The 17,358-nt window shown below is 35.8% G+C and overlaps 1 protein-coding gene across 1 annotated transcript in view; it reads left to right on the top strand.

The window, feature by feature from the left end:
- Myc (bHLH transcription factor Myc) overlaps positions 1–17,358 on the top strand; it is a 39,965-nt gene that overhangs the window by 15,605 nt on the left and 7,002 nt on the right. The gene's annotated exons all lie outside the window — the stretch shown is intronic.

Raw genomic sequence — 17,358 nt, 5'->3', positions numbered from 1 at the left:
TTAAAATTGAGTAAATTTGACATTACAAATTTAATAGTAAATCTCTAATGTATAATCTGATTTAGGTTTAGTCTTTAAAGTGCAAAAAAAGCATAGATATCGATATGTATATCATTGATATTACTTGTCAAGTTAATTTAACTCGGCATTCATTTAATTTGCTAATTTATGTGAAACGAACTTATCTTCACAGACGTTGAATATATCTTGACGACGGAAACATACAGTTGAAAACCTTCAGACGCGGTAGATCTGAATGAGTAATGATGCCGATAGCGTCGGATGTCGCAATCTCGCAACATTGTCACGAATGACTTAAGTAGCAGTCATTGTGGAGAACTCGAGAAGTATGAAGCGCCAAATGGCGCTTCACAAATGGCAAGACAATGGGACATTCGAACCGCGCGGGTTCCTTCAAAAGTGCCGCGTTTCCTCTCTCGCTCTCTCTGCCCGCAGCTCTTTAAATGGACCCATAGCGTGGATCCCAATCTGCCAGACCAAGGCGATGACGGTGGCATGTGACCGGACACGTCGCAGATTCGACCTTGATGTTGCCCGATCATAATTGGTAATTGGCCGATTCACTGATGCGCAAGTCGCCGGTTTTGATCGGTTAGCCGGCTCGATGAAGACGCACAGGTGGATTAACGATCCGGCAAAAAATTACAAATTACACTTCCCAATATTTCTCGGATTACTTTGCTCTATACTCGCGTCCCTTTCACTACTCTACGCAGTTTAGTTCGTTAGAGTCTTCCTTTCTTTTTTTTTTTTTTTTATCAACCTCCATGATGAAATCGCGTTTGCCGTTATCACGGGCCAAGAATCATGGCTGTACTTAGCGAGATGTACATCGCGCGGATACTCGTGCCGATTCATGAACGCGTAATCGCGCTCGTAAATTACTCGGCTTGGGTGCGCGCGAGCATCGTGAGAATCGTTCTTTCATCCCGCGCTCGTAATCGTCACTGCGAGCCACGTCGGATAACTTTCGCGAGGAACGGACCAATTCTCTTCTCCGTACTGTTGTTAGATGTCGAAGAAGCCATGGCAATCCTTTGAATTAAATAACGTTTATTTTTAGCTTCCCGTGACGTTAAAATATAAATGAATCCATTTCTGTGGTTTTAAATTACTGTGGTTTTAATTTTCAAATAAACGTCCATAACGTATACACTTAATAAATAATAAATAAATTTAGTCAAATTTTATGTATTTCTTGAGTTAAATTATTTTAATTAACCGTCCATTGTTTTAATTAACTTTCCACCGGCAATTGCTGCACCGACAATTTAAAGGCACAGTCGACTTTTTGATTGTGAATTCTGATATATAAACAAATAAGTAAAATACAATTCAACTTTTATGAAATGAAAACTCATTGTTAAAAGTATGTCACAAGTACGCGTAAGAGTTTTTTTAGACTTCACACTCATTGTTAAAGTTTTTACAAGTATATAAGAATTGTTTTCAGATTTTTATGCATCCGGAATAAAAAAAAAACATCTGCATTCAAATTTGAAGGTACAGGTTGCGGAAAGGTGAAAATTTCACATTGCTGACGGAAATATATATATTAAATTAACGACATTGAGTAAGCACAGTGGCAACCCCTGTAGAAAAAAATTATTTAAACTGGACACTTAATTCTCGACATGATAAATTTAAAACAGGGTGGGTCCTTTATTTAATGAACGATTAATAATCGTTCGGACACGAAAAATCCAATGAGATACGAGATTTGCCGTGCGCGCAAACAGTTTCCTCTCGATTTTTACGTAACTCGCGATTACCACTAACTGACCTTGCCTTTCTTTTTTTGGAAGATCGAACGCACTGGTATTTTTTCATATCTTCGCAGACCTCTGCACTGGCGGCCTTCTTGTCTCCTATCCATCCGGGAGAGGGTCACATTGATTACTTTTTTTTTCCTCGTAATAAGTTACTCTGTTACGGAGAAGATATGAAGCGTCCGACATCCGGCGCAGATAAACTAAGCCCGTATGGTGTGGTCTTTTTTATTCGCTTCTTTTTACATTCACGGACGGTCTTCATGATCGCATCACGTGTTTGTGCGTTAATTCTTTCCATCGCAACTAAAAACTAACGGATTCATTATCTGAATTTCAAGGCGAATACTATTTTTGATTTCATCTTCACGCGATGCATTTTGCCGTTAAGATATTAAATCACCAGCATAGCTTTGTACGGATTTCTGCCTTTATTTCCAAGTATCTTAATTGAGAGTGTGCATAATTAATGTGCATTTCTTCATCTAAAATCTGATGAACATTTCTGCGCAACCGCAACGTATATTAAGTGAGCAATTTACGAAGACTTACGACAGATTTTTAAAAAGAATATATGTGCAATATGTGCACTTATCTCGATGAAAGGATAAATAGCTATCTTTTCTGACTATGCCTGCTTGTTCCACTTGCAGAAAGTTCAAAATAAATGGTCGCTCAAAGCAGTATATGTATAAACGTTGAGTCGAATTTAAACAAATTTGGCTTTAGTCCACTTGATCCTACAAATGCTTTGAAACATTCTTTCATAGGTCAATTAGTAAAACTCTCCTGACTGATCAGAATCGAATGCTTCAAAGTATTTCTAGCTAAATAAATTCTCCTTCCCCCTCCCCTTATTATGTAATTCTATTCTTACTATTTTAATGTACTTAAAAGGAAAATAAAGTAACTCAATAATTCGTTAATTTTTATCAATATTTGCATTAAAAATAGTTTTACTAAAAACGTAAAAAAAAATTTAGATACAGATCTGAAAATAACTTTGTCGAATCATCAAAATAATTACATACATATTACTCAAACTAATTTCTAGAAAACTTTTTACCCTATGCTTGACATTTTTACGTAATATTGTAATTTGATGGTCCAACAAAATTATTTTTAGGTCTGTATCCAACTAAATTTTAAGATAGCTACTTCAATAAAATCGCGTTTCCACGTATATACATCTGTAAATCATAAATCTAACTGCTCCGAATAGCGTTTGTTCGTGAGCCGAGAGCTTCTTCGAGCGTGATGTTCCTTTCGCGCAACCGAGAGAGGATCGATGGAGCATGCGCGTTCGATCGCGCGGGAACTCGAAGGTCGCGCGGTATACCGAGTGACGTCAACCGATAGCCGGCCGGTCGGTCTGCCGGCCGCCGGTCCACTCGGCCGATCGCCGTTTGCGGTTAGGCGTGGGATCCCGCCGCGGTGGTTTAAATGGTCGCCGGAATGCAGTTAAGCCTTTTTGCCATTCGCGCCGCAATCGTGCGACGGGGGCTATTCAACGGCGTGCCACGCCGGCAGGTAGCCCCTGCGGCATCTGCCTTTTGTACTTGTTTGATACTCGTTTAAATTATTTTATCGAATAAATACCTTAGTAATCATTTTGCTGAATGTATAAATATCAACATTTTTTTTACAAATAAATATGATATGATTGAGGAAATCGGAGTATATTAATTTTCTTACGCGTGGCTTCGTTTTTGCTGCAGTTTTTGTTGCTTGCCAGTGCTATTTGTGTCAATAACGAAAGGCGACTATTAATAAAAAAATATATAACGTTTGTAATCATACTCTCTAAATCTGAATCAGTCGATAGTCATTAATTACTCAGTGGTATACTTGGCACTGATAATCAGTGAAATTTAACGAAAAAAGGAAAAATGTTTGAACATTATATAACTAAAATACTGATATTTGCATGTTAATTTCAATTTTCCAATACTATATTCATTGAATTTATGCATGAAGACAAGGTTAGTTAGATCATATAATAAAAGATCAGCTCTAGATTAGGGATCTCACATTTTATTCACTGATTACCAGTGGCGTACTTGGCATTGATATCAGTGATTATCCACTGATTCAAATTTAGAGAATAATTGTCGCAGAAATATTTATTGGGATTTAGTTCATCTACGTCTCGTTGATCTTTCAATCGTATTTCTTTGAAGAAACATCGGTGAGCACATATACATTACGAAGTTGGAAATAGTCCAAGTGGATGCGAGTAGAACAGTTAACTGAAAATTGACAATCGGATTTTCCTCGGAAAAGCAGATCTGTCATATGATTCATTGCACTGACCCGTGACGGGATGATTCATCGTCGAGAATTGTATCCTGACGTACGTCAGGAAGACGCGCGTGTTTCATTCACAATCGGCCAATTGTTAGTAATTAACGCACGGATGCACCGAGTCTCGATCCTAGAAGGACATGACATTCTTTTCCATTTCTTGTGACCTCTCGCATTTATTTACTAAATATTTTTTTATATTGATTTAACAATTACGAATTCGCATCTTTAAATAACAGAATCGTTTAAATATTCATTCAACGAAAGATAAATTGACATATTCGAGTATAAATATTTTAGAACTCGACTTTTAGCAACTCGATTTCCCGCGTGAATAGTCATTTTTCTGTAAATCTCCCTCTTGCATAAATTGCACGAAGCTGCAATAACACATTGCTCATTTACTGTACTAACGACACGACTAAAAAAACAAAAAAAAAATAAAAAAAAACGAAAAGTTGTTTACTACAATAACGCGATTAAAAAAACAAAATATAAAAAAAAATGATCTTCTAAAAAATGAGTTTGAATGTTTTGAATCATTAAAATTTTTTAATATTAATTTTGAAATGCAATTTTGATGTAATAATTGCATTTTAAAATTAATAAATTACAAAATCTTAATAATTGAAAATATTGAAGCTCATTTTCATTTATATTTCTTACCTTCGTTCTTTTTTAAAATATTTTTTTTCTTTGTGTTTTCATTATCTTTTGCAAGTAACTGAAAGATCACAACTTTTGAATTACATATGTCATTGTAGCAAATGAGTAATACCTACGTTCATGGCGCTAAGCGCTTAGCGCCGCTAATCACTCGAGACCTTGCGAATGCAACGATATATGTAATCAACATTGACAGCGATCCGCGATATAGCCGATGGAGCGTGGTAGGGAGCCAGGAAATTCCCGGTTGGGTGGACGATCGTGAAATTCCTCGAACTCGAGCCGACCACTCGATCTCGCATCTTGAAAGATTAATCACTAGGTGAGGATCAGGATGGCTGAACGACCGGCAAAAAACGAGTGCATTTTGCTTGCCGTATCGAGATTGTATCTCGGAATCTCGTGATTAACGTTGGCTGGTGGATCAGTTTTCAACAGCGGGTCAGACTTTTCGCTTTTAACATTTAGGGAGTTGCTTTTAGGGATAAATAACGTGAGCGATTTAAAAATCATATAAAAAATATCGCTAGAAATAAAAATACAATAAAGAAATAATGAATTCTGCAGTAATTGTATTTACAAATATATCTACAAATTAATTAACGAATTTGAAATAATTTAATATTAAAATTATTATTCTATCAATGATAAATGAGAAAAGTTATTTTATATAAGCAAACTACTCACATAATTTATTTAGAATATAAATGTTACATAAATTGTGTTATCAAAATATCACTTCACTTATTTGTTTTATATATTAAAAATATTTGTTATATTTATTATAAATATTTGTTATATTTATTATTAAAATCTAGCATGGCTATTATTACTTTTACTTGATTTATTCATATCATACAGTAATTATTTTACTAAAGAATTCATAGAGTGCTCGCGACACTTTTAATTAACTTGTATGTGTTGATGGTAATTCCTCTCTCCACCTCCGTGTCAATTTGCACGCTGTAGCATTTCAAGGAAGAACCGTCGGTTTGTCTTCTGCTTAAAGCTACCTTTCGAGGTATCCGTACTCCGCCCAGGTTCTTTTCTCATCGATGGTATAGGCTGTGCATCGCGGGTTCCGTTCCTCATGCAAATTCCTTACAGCTTCCAGGAAAGTCGCGCGTTGGAACGTCGCTAACTTGCGCGCGTCGTATCGGAATCAGGATTCGCGCAAACAAACGATCACGCACGTGCTGCTATGCGCGTCTGAAAGTCCATTTCGATTTCGGGGAAATAGGTGAAACGCTCAGTTTTTCCGCATTTTTTATTGTAAAATGCGACCACTGTATCTATCATCGAAAATTTTTTTTTTATACGATCCGAAACAACATCAAAATCTACACAGAAGTTAAAAGGCTCGGGTTGCTGCAGGAAGGTGCAACATTTTACATGGCGAAGAGAGTTAAATCCGTGCAACTAGATTTCGTATTTTATCTCATAGAAATAATGATAAATGTCACTGATCAGCATTTTCATATCTTGTGACATTCTTGATTTTATCTTTATTCCGAATACACAGCGCTTAGAATTTATATATTCTCGCATACTTCTGTCGTGAAAAAAGGCAGACTTCGTAAAGTCTCCAGTAGATCGAGAAATAAAAAATCAGAAACGTTAATAGGCAGAATAATTACACAGCGTGCTGAATTTATTCTGGCTAACGTCGCGTTACGAAAGCACCATCGCACGAAAGTAAGGAAAATGTCAGGCAGTCCATTATTAAAATACGTACATAATACGGGCGGTTGACGTGGGTTGTATTCTAATATCATTGAAATGCAGTTTCACCGCGAATGTAACGCGCCTTCTGGTTATTGCAAAACAATTTTGCTTTGCAGTATCGATTCTGCACGCATACGGGTTCGGCGGCATCTTGCGAAGGTATTAGTCAACGTTCTATCTAAACGGAAATCTAGAAATTGCTCTCTGGTTCTCCCTTTCTGTCTATCTCCAAGTTTTCACGTAATTATCATCTTAATTACCTACTATCCTTATTCTTGAAATTTTATTTAAAGATTTTATTAAACATTTTATTTTATAATTTTTTTCATTGCCACAATATTTGCTCTAAGAACTTTTCTCCTTTTCATTTGTGCACCTTTTTACCTATTTCCGCAATTTCTTATTAATTATTCCTAAGGAATTTATCCTAAAGTTTAAATAACATTATCACTTATTATTCCTTTTTTTGATTCATAAGATATAATAAAGTACATCGCTTTCTCACTTTCACCGTCTTCCTCTTCCTCCTTTCCTCCATTTCCTCCTCCCACCACTCCATTATATGTCTTTCCTTCGGGAGAACAAGTGGGTGCCTATTTTTGTGCCGGGACTGTACGTAAAAGCGCATCTCCGTAAGATGACGCAATTCATTCATTCATTAACTGCGGTCGCGTGGGAGAGACTGCAGATAAGTGCCGTAGCAAGAGCGCCCACTGAAGTTGTTCTTAAGACTTTCTAAATGGGAGTGGAATTTTTTCAGAACGATAAAACGTACATACATTTGATTCCTCCCTCTAAAGGTGACCGTTGAACTCAATTAATTTTCATACCGAAAGTGTTTTATGAAAAATTCAATATGGGATTGCGTGGCTGATTTCTTTTGAATCGCCAATTTTTGTGTAGATAATTGAGGAAAGTGTTAACCTCTTCACCGTTACATGCGAGAATATCACGTCTGTACGAGCTAAGTTTAGAGTCATGATACGAGCTAATACCTGTTTTGCATTACTTAAAGTAATACCCCTACGCACAACGGGCGTCATTATAATTTTAAATCCATCCGCGTAAGTTATTTAAATGTTATTCCGAAGGCTTAGATAATACGGTAATTATCATTTTCAGTCGAACAGATTTATCGGTTATTCCCGCATAGACGCGACGCATTTGGGTTTTGCACAATCGTTTCCGGTTATCGTCGTGCAAATGAAGAAGGAGATAGAGAGAGAGAGGGGGAGTGAGGGGAAAGGAAGATAAAAAAGGAATCGTCTGGTCGACTAACCAGGACGCCTTGACTCTTGCACCGGCAATTAAGAGACCGAGTCGAACGCCCAAAATGTCAGACCGGCAAAATCTGATTTAAGAATGCTGGCTCAGTGTTGTCGACAAAGCTCCTTTCTTGTTTAAGCAATCGATGATTCTTCATCTCCCGTTTCTTTCTGTCTTTATTTATATTCTGTCTTTATAATTAATGACTATTTTGCAACAGACAAGTCTGCGATAAACGACGAAACGATGGAGATTCATTTTTACATATAATTCGATTTAATTTTATTTAATTTAATAAATTATTAAAGAAAATTGCGTTTAACTTATAAAGTATATTTTAGTGTAACTCGTATGAAATTTTCATTTTTTGTACTTTTTTTTCTGAAAATATTAAGTATGAAATATTAAGACATGTAGAAAATTTCGTATTAACAGAATCAGATATATAACGAAAATTTAGCATTTAAATTTAGCTTATAAAAATTATTTTAGTAATTCGAATAAAATCTTTATTCTTTGTACGCTCTATTTTCTGAAAATGAAGAAAATATTAAGTGGAAAATATTCGTGTGTAAATTGAAAATAGTAATGAAGTGAAATATGCATGCAATTTTTAAATACATATTTTACTTGAAAAATAAGTAGATGGATTCTGAAGATAAGCGCAATTATCATTGATTATTATTATTATTATGATACTCACTTAATAGCAATGCTCGCATTTCGCGATCATTTTGTCCCTCATTGAGGATCCTTCCTTCTTCTCTTTTCGCTCGCCGTCTCATTGTCCTTTCATTCTTATTGCATTTCTCGTTCGAGGCGGCATGCCAGTCGCTCGTCTATTCTCGAAACGTTAGCGCGGTAGGAAAGATATATGGGGAAGGAATGCCGATAGAGAGAAAGAGAGAGAGAGAGAGAGAGAGAGAGAGAGAGAGAATGAGAAAGACAGATAGTGAAGAAAAAAAGAGAAAGAGGGAGAAAAAGAGAAATGAAACTGTAGTGAGTAAATTGACATTTTCCGTTAGTGATTTACGCGATGCATAGACGAATTTTCTTATGGAATTTTCCACACCCAGAATTCGGAATATTAAAAAAAAAAATACCCCGGAAAATACAAACCTTAAAAAATTTTGATTTTACAAAAAACAGTTTTGACTGGGGTATATACACAGAAATACATTTCTCACGTACAATAAAAAATAAAATATTTGTATTATTTTGAAATTACTTCCACTTTGGATGATTCCACACCCAGAAAGTCAAAAGTCTCCGTCCCTGATGCGGTGAGATGCACTCCTCCGTCATTTTCTAATGCATCTACCTGGATGCGTTAGCATGCTGAACATTCTGCGGGATCATCTAAATTTATTGGCGAATCACTCGTCGCGATTCTCGTCAACCATACACACTTCGCAAGAATTTTGCGAAAATTTTTATGCCGTACATTGTTATTTTACGAAGGCACGAATGATCGTATCGACGATTACGTGATTGGAGTCGCATTTTAAAGCAATTCGCGTTCCTATGTCCCTACGTGATACTCGTGACGCCTACACTTTCGCATGTGGAAGGCACGGAGTGATTCATCCGCACTTTCTCGCGGGCGAACGGGAAGGAATCATCCCGATGCTCCAGCGTTAATGCATCGTTGATTTACAGCCGGCTATTGCCGTGTGGGAGTGCTCTGATTACGCCTGGTCACCAGGACGGACGTCGACTGCGCTACTATTACCTCCCCAGACACCACGTATCTCGTATTGCCGTAAAGGTATACCGTATACTTCTCCCCTCCTCCGTCGGCGACTGTATCCGCGTGCGAGCGAATGGAACAGCAGAATGGAAACCGGCCGTGGAATGTGACTTCCTTTTTTCTTTTCGACATAAGATAAATGTTCCAATAACTGAGTGTGCCCAGATTTGATGTTGATTGAAAAATCAACAATTTTTTTTGTAATTATTAAGATATTTGTCATAACAAGCAAGAATGTAACAAGAAAAAAAGAAAGCGTTAAATATCTTGTATCAAAGTAAGTGATAAAAATATGTAATTTCGATTGCAAGTTATTGAGGAAAAAAATATATTTTTATGATTGTAAAAACTGAAAATTGAATTTAAAAAATTATTTTACTAGAAATTCAATTACTGATACAATTGATGTGATGTATTCATTATTCATCAATGAAAATTTACTCGAGTGTTCTTTTTTAGATTTATATGATAATATTTGTTTCGATTCATTGACAAAACAAAGTTTCATATATTATATTAATTCCCTTTGCACATAACGTTACTAATCAATTGTAATATAAAATTGAGCATTCTCATTAGTTCAATCATTAGAATGTTTACTTTTTCGCCCGCACAATCTCAACTCGATTCATGTTCTCAATTCGATATGTTCTTTATATTTTTATATATATTCCTTGTTGTTATTCGTTATTGGCATGTATTCCTTATTGTTATTCTTTATTTCGGCACGCCGCGAATCTACGGATTCAGGCATTCAATTTGTTTTGTGCGACGGTGCTTACTTTCGTAACTGGATTGGAAGCTTGTTGGTTACGAGACATCACAAGGCTCGGGTATGAAAAGATTTATGGCTTCGTCTTATATACGGCTGACCAGGAAGAGAAACGTGCCGTCACGTTCGCATATGTGGCACGAGGAATAGGATCGTCATTCGAGACTACTTTAAAGTATAAACAGCTCTTGACGTAGATGCTTTGCTTGAATTCCAAATATAATCGCGATTTTGCGAAAAACACTTTGCAGATCTTTCCTTCGCTATAAAGTTAAGAAGCAGGAAAGTTTTAATTAACTCTTGGAAAACTTCGTAGTTCTCCTCACTTCAAAAAAGTCATTTTCACTTTTGCTTGATTTTTTAATTTTTATTATTTTTTTTTTCATAATTGATTATTTTTTATTTTATAATTGATATATCAGTTTTCGAATCGTAAAATACCATCAAAATTAGGAAATCAGGTGGAGAATAAACTGTATTAATCCGTAAAATACGGAAATGCGAGAGATTTGATGACGCAAAAAAAACAGCAATTCTATGAGCACAACAAGAATGGCAGTTCACTCTGGTCGACAGAAGTAGATCATCGCTAGACGAACTTTTCTTCTAAATCTTTCCTAGATCTCGAAGTGTTGTATGTGGCGCCGAGAAAGTGATAATATTCACATAATCCGTGAATGACGGCGAAGTTTCATGTGTATCGAAGTCACTTAAAGGAAAGTTCACACAGGTCACGAAGATTCATATTTTCTCGCTTATCGGTTGGTTATCACTAAACGGACCACGCGGGTCGTAACGTATCGTGAGACTTACATATTTATCGCACGAAACACGAAACTCGAGTATCGTCTATCGTGTTCGAGGGTTCTATTGATGTTATTCAACATCGTGCTACTCAACCCTTAATTGCTATGTGTCATTCTGATTAGATTAGCTCCTTCTCTTATCAAAGCACCTACATTTAACTTTTTTCTATCCTATAACTGATCGGTTTTTAATTTGTTAAAGATATGGCACTTTAAATTAGGTTGATGGGTTAATCTTATCATAATTGAGAAAATAATGTATGTATTCCCTTGAACTAGTTTTATTACGTATGTACTATCTACACTATCTACAATTTTTTAAAACATACGTTTACAATTTTCCTTATGAGTCTAGTTAATTTTTAATGTAAACATAAATTTTTCTCAACAACTCGAATAGAATTGAGGATTTAAAATTATTTGTAAACAAAATTGAATAGAATGTGAAAATTAATCCTTCCAAAAATATAAATCTATAGTATAAATGCATTCTTTCCTCTTGTAAGAGTACATCATAAAACGGGCAATTAGACAGAATATTGTTTTTATCCCATCCGAAATTTCATGAAAAAAATTTCATGAAAAATTTTTCATTTTTTAGTTCACATTCTGTTAATTAATGATTATTCTCTTGAACTCATTTTTTCAAAAATAGACAATCAAAAATAGCATAAAAACTTTAGAAAATAGAATCAATTTAGATAAAAATAGTAATTGGAATAATAATGAAAACGATTCTAATTCTAATTTAAGAAAAAAGTTTTTTGTAATACCATATTTAAGCAAAATATCGGAAAAATTTAATAAATTATCACATAGTCATGGCTTTAATATTGCTTATAAATCTATAAATAAACTTAATAAATTTATAAAAAGGGAAAAGATCGCTTATGTAAAGAGAATGTGGAGTGGTTTATAAAATAAATTGTCTAGATTATGAGTCTTCTTACGTTGGCCAAACAAAAAGAAAATTAAAAACTCGAATTAAAGGACATAAAGTTGACATAAGAAGATCCACCTCCGATATGTCAGTAGCTTCACGTCACCAAGTGAATGAGATGCATGAATTGGATTGGGATAATTAAAATTTTAAATACAGAACAATTATTAGTCAAAAGAAGAATTTCTGAGATTATATATATATATATATATATATATATATATATATATATATATAAAAAGCCAAATAAGTAATATCAATAAGCAAAGTGACACTGAAAGTTTACCTGATGTTTATTTTCCTTTTCTAAAGAAAGATCTCTCTCACACTTAAATATAATTCTAGAATAATCTAAACTTTTGCCGCACATATAAATAGCGGGCACATATGAAGATATGAACAAATAATAATACACAATGTCACGACGAATTTCATCCGCGTGAGGAAAGTGCTTAAGATTCATCATTTTGTCTGTAAAACAGGTAACGAATTGTTAATCCTTATCAAATTGTCTAGAAAATATTAACGATAATATAATTTTTTAACAATAAGATTGGAAACAAGACCGTTTATGTTAAATAACATTACTTTAAATACGAAGCGCTACTACGATTTGAATGTTGAGATGTGTGTTGAACTAATATATAATTTTTTCAAATTATATATTAGAATCTGGAAATTCTTGTTCTACACAATTTGCAATATAATAAGTGGCACTGCAATCACGTTTTATGATGTACTCTTACAAGAGAAAAGAATGCGTTTATATAGATTTATATTTGTGAACAATGAATTTAATATCAGATTTATATAAATTTTGTATTTTATGGATATTTGTAATTTTTATTGAAGATGACAAGATTGTGGCCGAAACGTCTAAATTATTTATTAATGTAATTATATATTAAATATCACAAAGAATATCTTATACTATGATTTTATGCTCTTCTTTTTATTAAGTTTTGATTTATAAATCACGTTTGTACAATTATATATTCTAATATAAATAAATAAAATATGTAAATTTAACATGTTGTAAATATTAATTTTACTAAAGACAAAAATATTGCATAAAAATTGTATTAATATTACATTTTTTATATTAATTTACATAATATTTGACTATTATTAGAATAAATTTTCCAACTGTCTAACCATCATATAAAGTAATTCATATAAATTACTTTAAATAATTCAAGATATCTTCCCAATAATCAGACAATATCTCGGATTTATCCGTCCACGAATTTCGCGCTCGCTCGCTACTTTCACGGGGAACCGCATTCCAGTATCCGAGAGACAGAGCCAAGGGGAATACAAGGGGCGAAAAGGGGTTACACCTGAAAACCGAAGCGCGGGAGTATAGACTCTCACCCCAAATCCACGCCCAAACATCTAAGCAGGGACTTTCGTCGCGTTCGATACGGCGGAGGAGGAGTCCTCTCCTCCTCGTCGTGTCTCTCGCTTCCTTCTGCTACCACCTACCCCTGTCTGTCTGTTCCTCATTCTATTCCTCTGGTTTCCTCTATCGACGCCGCGTCGCCTACTTCAACGAGAGAAAGAGAGAGAGAGAGAGAGAGAGAGAGATAGAGAGAGAGAGAGAGAGAGGAGGAGGAGGAGGAGGAGGAGGAGGAGGAGAGATGATCGATCGCGTCGACGTACTACTATGGCCTGCTTACGCGGAGAGCACTGACCTCCAAGGTCGTTCTTACGCGACTGTACCGTGCACGTGCTGCCGCGAATTGACGTTACCCTTCTCTCTACCATCTATCGTCCTCTTCCCCCCTTCTGGCCTCGCGGAATACTTGATCCCCCGTCACTCCTTCTTCCATCGAGACGCTGCACCGACGTGCTTGCATCGCGATGGACCGCCGACCACTTCTACAGCCTCCTCGCGACGGCGCGTGTGACACATGCATTCATAAGACTGATATTTGTAAAACGAGACGAAAACGAGACGAAAACGAGACGTAAAACGAGACGAAGTGAGTTGGGCGAGAGAGAGAGAGAGAGGGGGGAGGAGAAAGAGAGAGAGAATGGAATCTAATACGGGACGTATCAACAAGGGTAGATAGGTTGAGAAACTTTTAGCGAAGTCAGGTGGATTACTCGAGCACGCAGTGCCTTGCGATGTGTTTCTTTTATTGTATAATGATGCTAATGTTTTATAACGTTTTGTAACGTTAATTGTAATTCATTACTAGTAAATGTATATATTGTGCTGCGCGTGCAAGTGAGTGAGTAATATCTGATCGATAAATAAGAGTGATTATACGTCCGTAATTTGGAAAGAATTATTATCATAATACATGTATATATGTTATCACGAAAAGAACAGTTTCACTGAAGTCTGTAAACATTTAGCTAGATACAGATCTGAAAATAATTTTGTTGAACCATGAAAACGACTAATAATATATAAGACACTCGAGATGTTTATTAGGACGCTACAATTTTTTACAACATTGCATCATGCTTGAGCGTTCTAGATAATTATTTTGTCTGTAGCTAACTAAATCTTTACATGGAAAGTTCTGCTGAGATATCAAAAATTTATTAATTTTTTAAAATTAATTTTTTATAAATATTTCATAGCACAACTATTTCCATAAAACCGTTCTTTCCATTTATTAGTTATCTTTATGCAGATCGCCGGGAGGAATTGACTTTGCAGCGAGCTAACGTTCTCAGTTATTTATCACGCGTCCTCGAGAGATCCGTAGTTAGTAACAACATTTATTATGGAGACAAGTCGGTCGACGATTACCGATTAATGAATTAGTTACGTATGGTATAACGTAACTGGCGTTAGAACGTCATTCCGTGCAGCATGATCGCGCATTCGCGATGTTCTATCCCGCGTACATCAACGACACAGATACCAATACAAACAAATTCCGCTGCGCCTACAGTCGTGCGATTATTAACATATATTCTGACGTTCAATTGCACGCGCGACTTCCGCGTTCCCGTCACACGCGAGTCACGCTCTTGCTCGAGCTTCGCTCTCCTCGCTTATCTCACACACATACAATAACATATACACTTAAACATATATGACTGTGCTAATTAAATATCGTGAACATCGTGGAACGTGACGAAAAATTGAGGCACTCCCTCGACCGAGTTATTCGCATTATAATGTCAGTGACAGTAAAAAAGGAAAGCGAAAGGGAAAAAGAGCTTTTTAATTTGACTTAGTTTTTTGTAGGAATTCTAAACAGATAATAGACACATTACATTATGATACGCGGAAAGAAGCACTTAGTAATTTAATTGCGTAATTAAATAATACTTAAAAAAATAACGGTACGTTTAAAAATAATATTTACAATATAACAATTCCTTTCCTTCAACTATCGACTTTAACTTATCAAGCATTTATCTTTTAAGTAATTCCCATTAAGTGGCTATATACCGAGTGTTTGTTGATTACCAAGTGTTTATTATTTGATGTCTCATTACGGATCGCGAATAATAACGCCGGCGCATGAGAGTAAATCAGAGCCTCGCCTACTAACTTGGACAGTTGCATTATTTTTAGACGTTTCGCGCCTTTTCGCGGGCGAGACGAGACGTGCTGGACCCGGGCCAGATTCGGCTGGGGATTCATATATCCGAATGCATCAAGCACGTGGAAGCGCCTTGACGCGAGGCCGCTTTCGTGCACGTGCGAGGCCGACAGACGTCTCGCTTTTCTTCCTCGTGCCTCGACGAGTGTCTCCTTCCGCTTGTCCTCGTTTATGAGCCCGGGCTAAAATGTTACGGCACCTATGGAGCGGTGCCAAAAAGGGTATGCACGCTGGAAGGTCTAAATGAATAGCGCTAATTGGATTCGTCTTTAAATGGCACAGTTTAACGTGCATTTCCCTCTAGCGGCATAGCCACGCGAATTCAATCTCTCGTGACTCAGTTCCGATATAACAATGAAAAATTGATTCTTAATAACGAACTCTGTAACACGAGATTAGTGCGTACTAGAAGTTGCTGTATATGGAATTAGCAAAGTTAAAATATAAGCACATAAAAATATGTAAGCACACACATATAAATATTTTTAAACAATTAAATACCCACACTGAGAAACAAATGATATTGATTCAATTAGAGGCCTTGATTATTGAAATAATAATTTGCCTTTATGTCAATAAAAATATATACATGAATTAATCACTTATGTTAGTAATAAACAGCCCGTAATATAGACTTTAATTGAATCAACAGTATTTTTTTCTCAGTGCAATAATGATGTCGTCACGTAATTTAACAGTATGTTTAATGCTTCAATGTAATGCGAGTGAATTTATTAAGTTAAAGAAAATGACAGAAAATTTAATATGATTAAACGTATATTTCAGTATACTTACTATTAGTGTATTTTTTTCTCTGAAGGCCGGTAAACATTGTTATTTGTCAAACTCTCATTATTACTCCATAAATGGGAGAGGTGCACGAAGCTGCGTGACGTTCTTGCGTGCATACGGCAGTCTTGCGGCTAACGAAGGACGCAAGATTGTAGCATAAAATTACCGATAAAACTTGGCACGGAAGGAGGGGCTTCTCAATAAGTTCATTAGCGAACGAAAATTATAATACGAAGCACGTGTTGGCGAGATTTTTCCTCGTAAATTCTTTCGCGGATCTCGCGGATTTTATTACCGAAGAAACGGATTGAAAAAATTTTCAACGTGTGGTAATCGCGACTCGGGAAGCACACAGAAACATTGAGTACATAATAAGTTAATAACGACTTATTGCGCTTTATTATATATGAATCATCTCGAATACCCAACGAGAGAATTGACTCAATAAAGATAAGATAAACCGCTTGGTGGATGCGAAATAATCGTTGCGATAGAATTATACTACAATTCACGCGAACGGGTTAGAGCTGGGAGAAATAGAGAGGTGAAGTTAATCTCTCTCTCTTGAATACATGCTCGTGAATATGACATCGAACCATATTACGGAAGTGCCCTTGTCGAGAGTATTCGTGGTTGCATCCATACGAGGAATCCGGACCAACCGGATTTCCATCAATTGTTCATCCAGGCGCCGAGAATGGCATAGTTTGCAGAAACGCCCACGGTTTCGTATGTCATTCAGAACGCCTCCTTGGCCACATGGTCTCAAAAAAACTCGCTGTCAAAGGCTGTCGATTATCCTTCGCTTTTACGACCTGAATTATTGCAGTGTGTTAGTAATTCTGATTTCTTCCTCAAAGGGATTTTTTTCAACGCTTTATAATTTTTTTTCTTACAAAGATATGCCTTATTATGGTAATTTAAAATTATTTACGTAACAGAAGGTTACAATAATTAAGAGTTTGTCTGAATATT

Source organism: Acromyrmex echinatior, chromosome 10, assembly GCF_024713525.1.
Source record: "Acromyrmex echinatior isolate Ae372 chromosome 10, ASM2471352v2, whole genome shotgun sequence".
In the NCBI taxonomy this organism is placed as follows: Eukaryota; Metazoa; Arthropoda; class Insecta; order Hymenoptera; family Formicidae; genus Acromyrmex; species Acromyrmex echinatior.
Note: the sequence above shows the minus strand (reverse complement) of the source record. Positions and strands in the feature narration are given on the sequence as shown.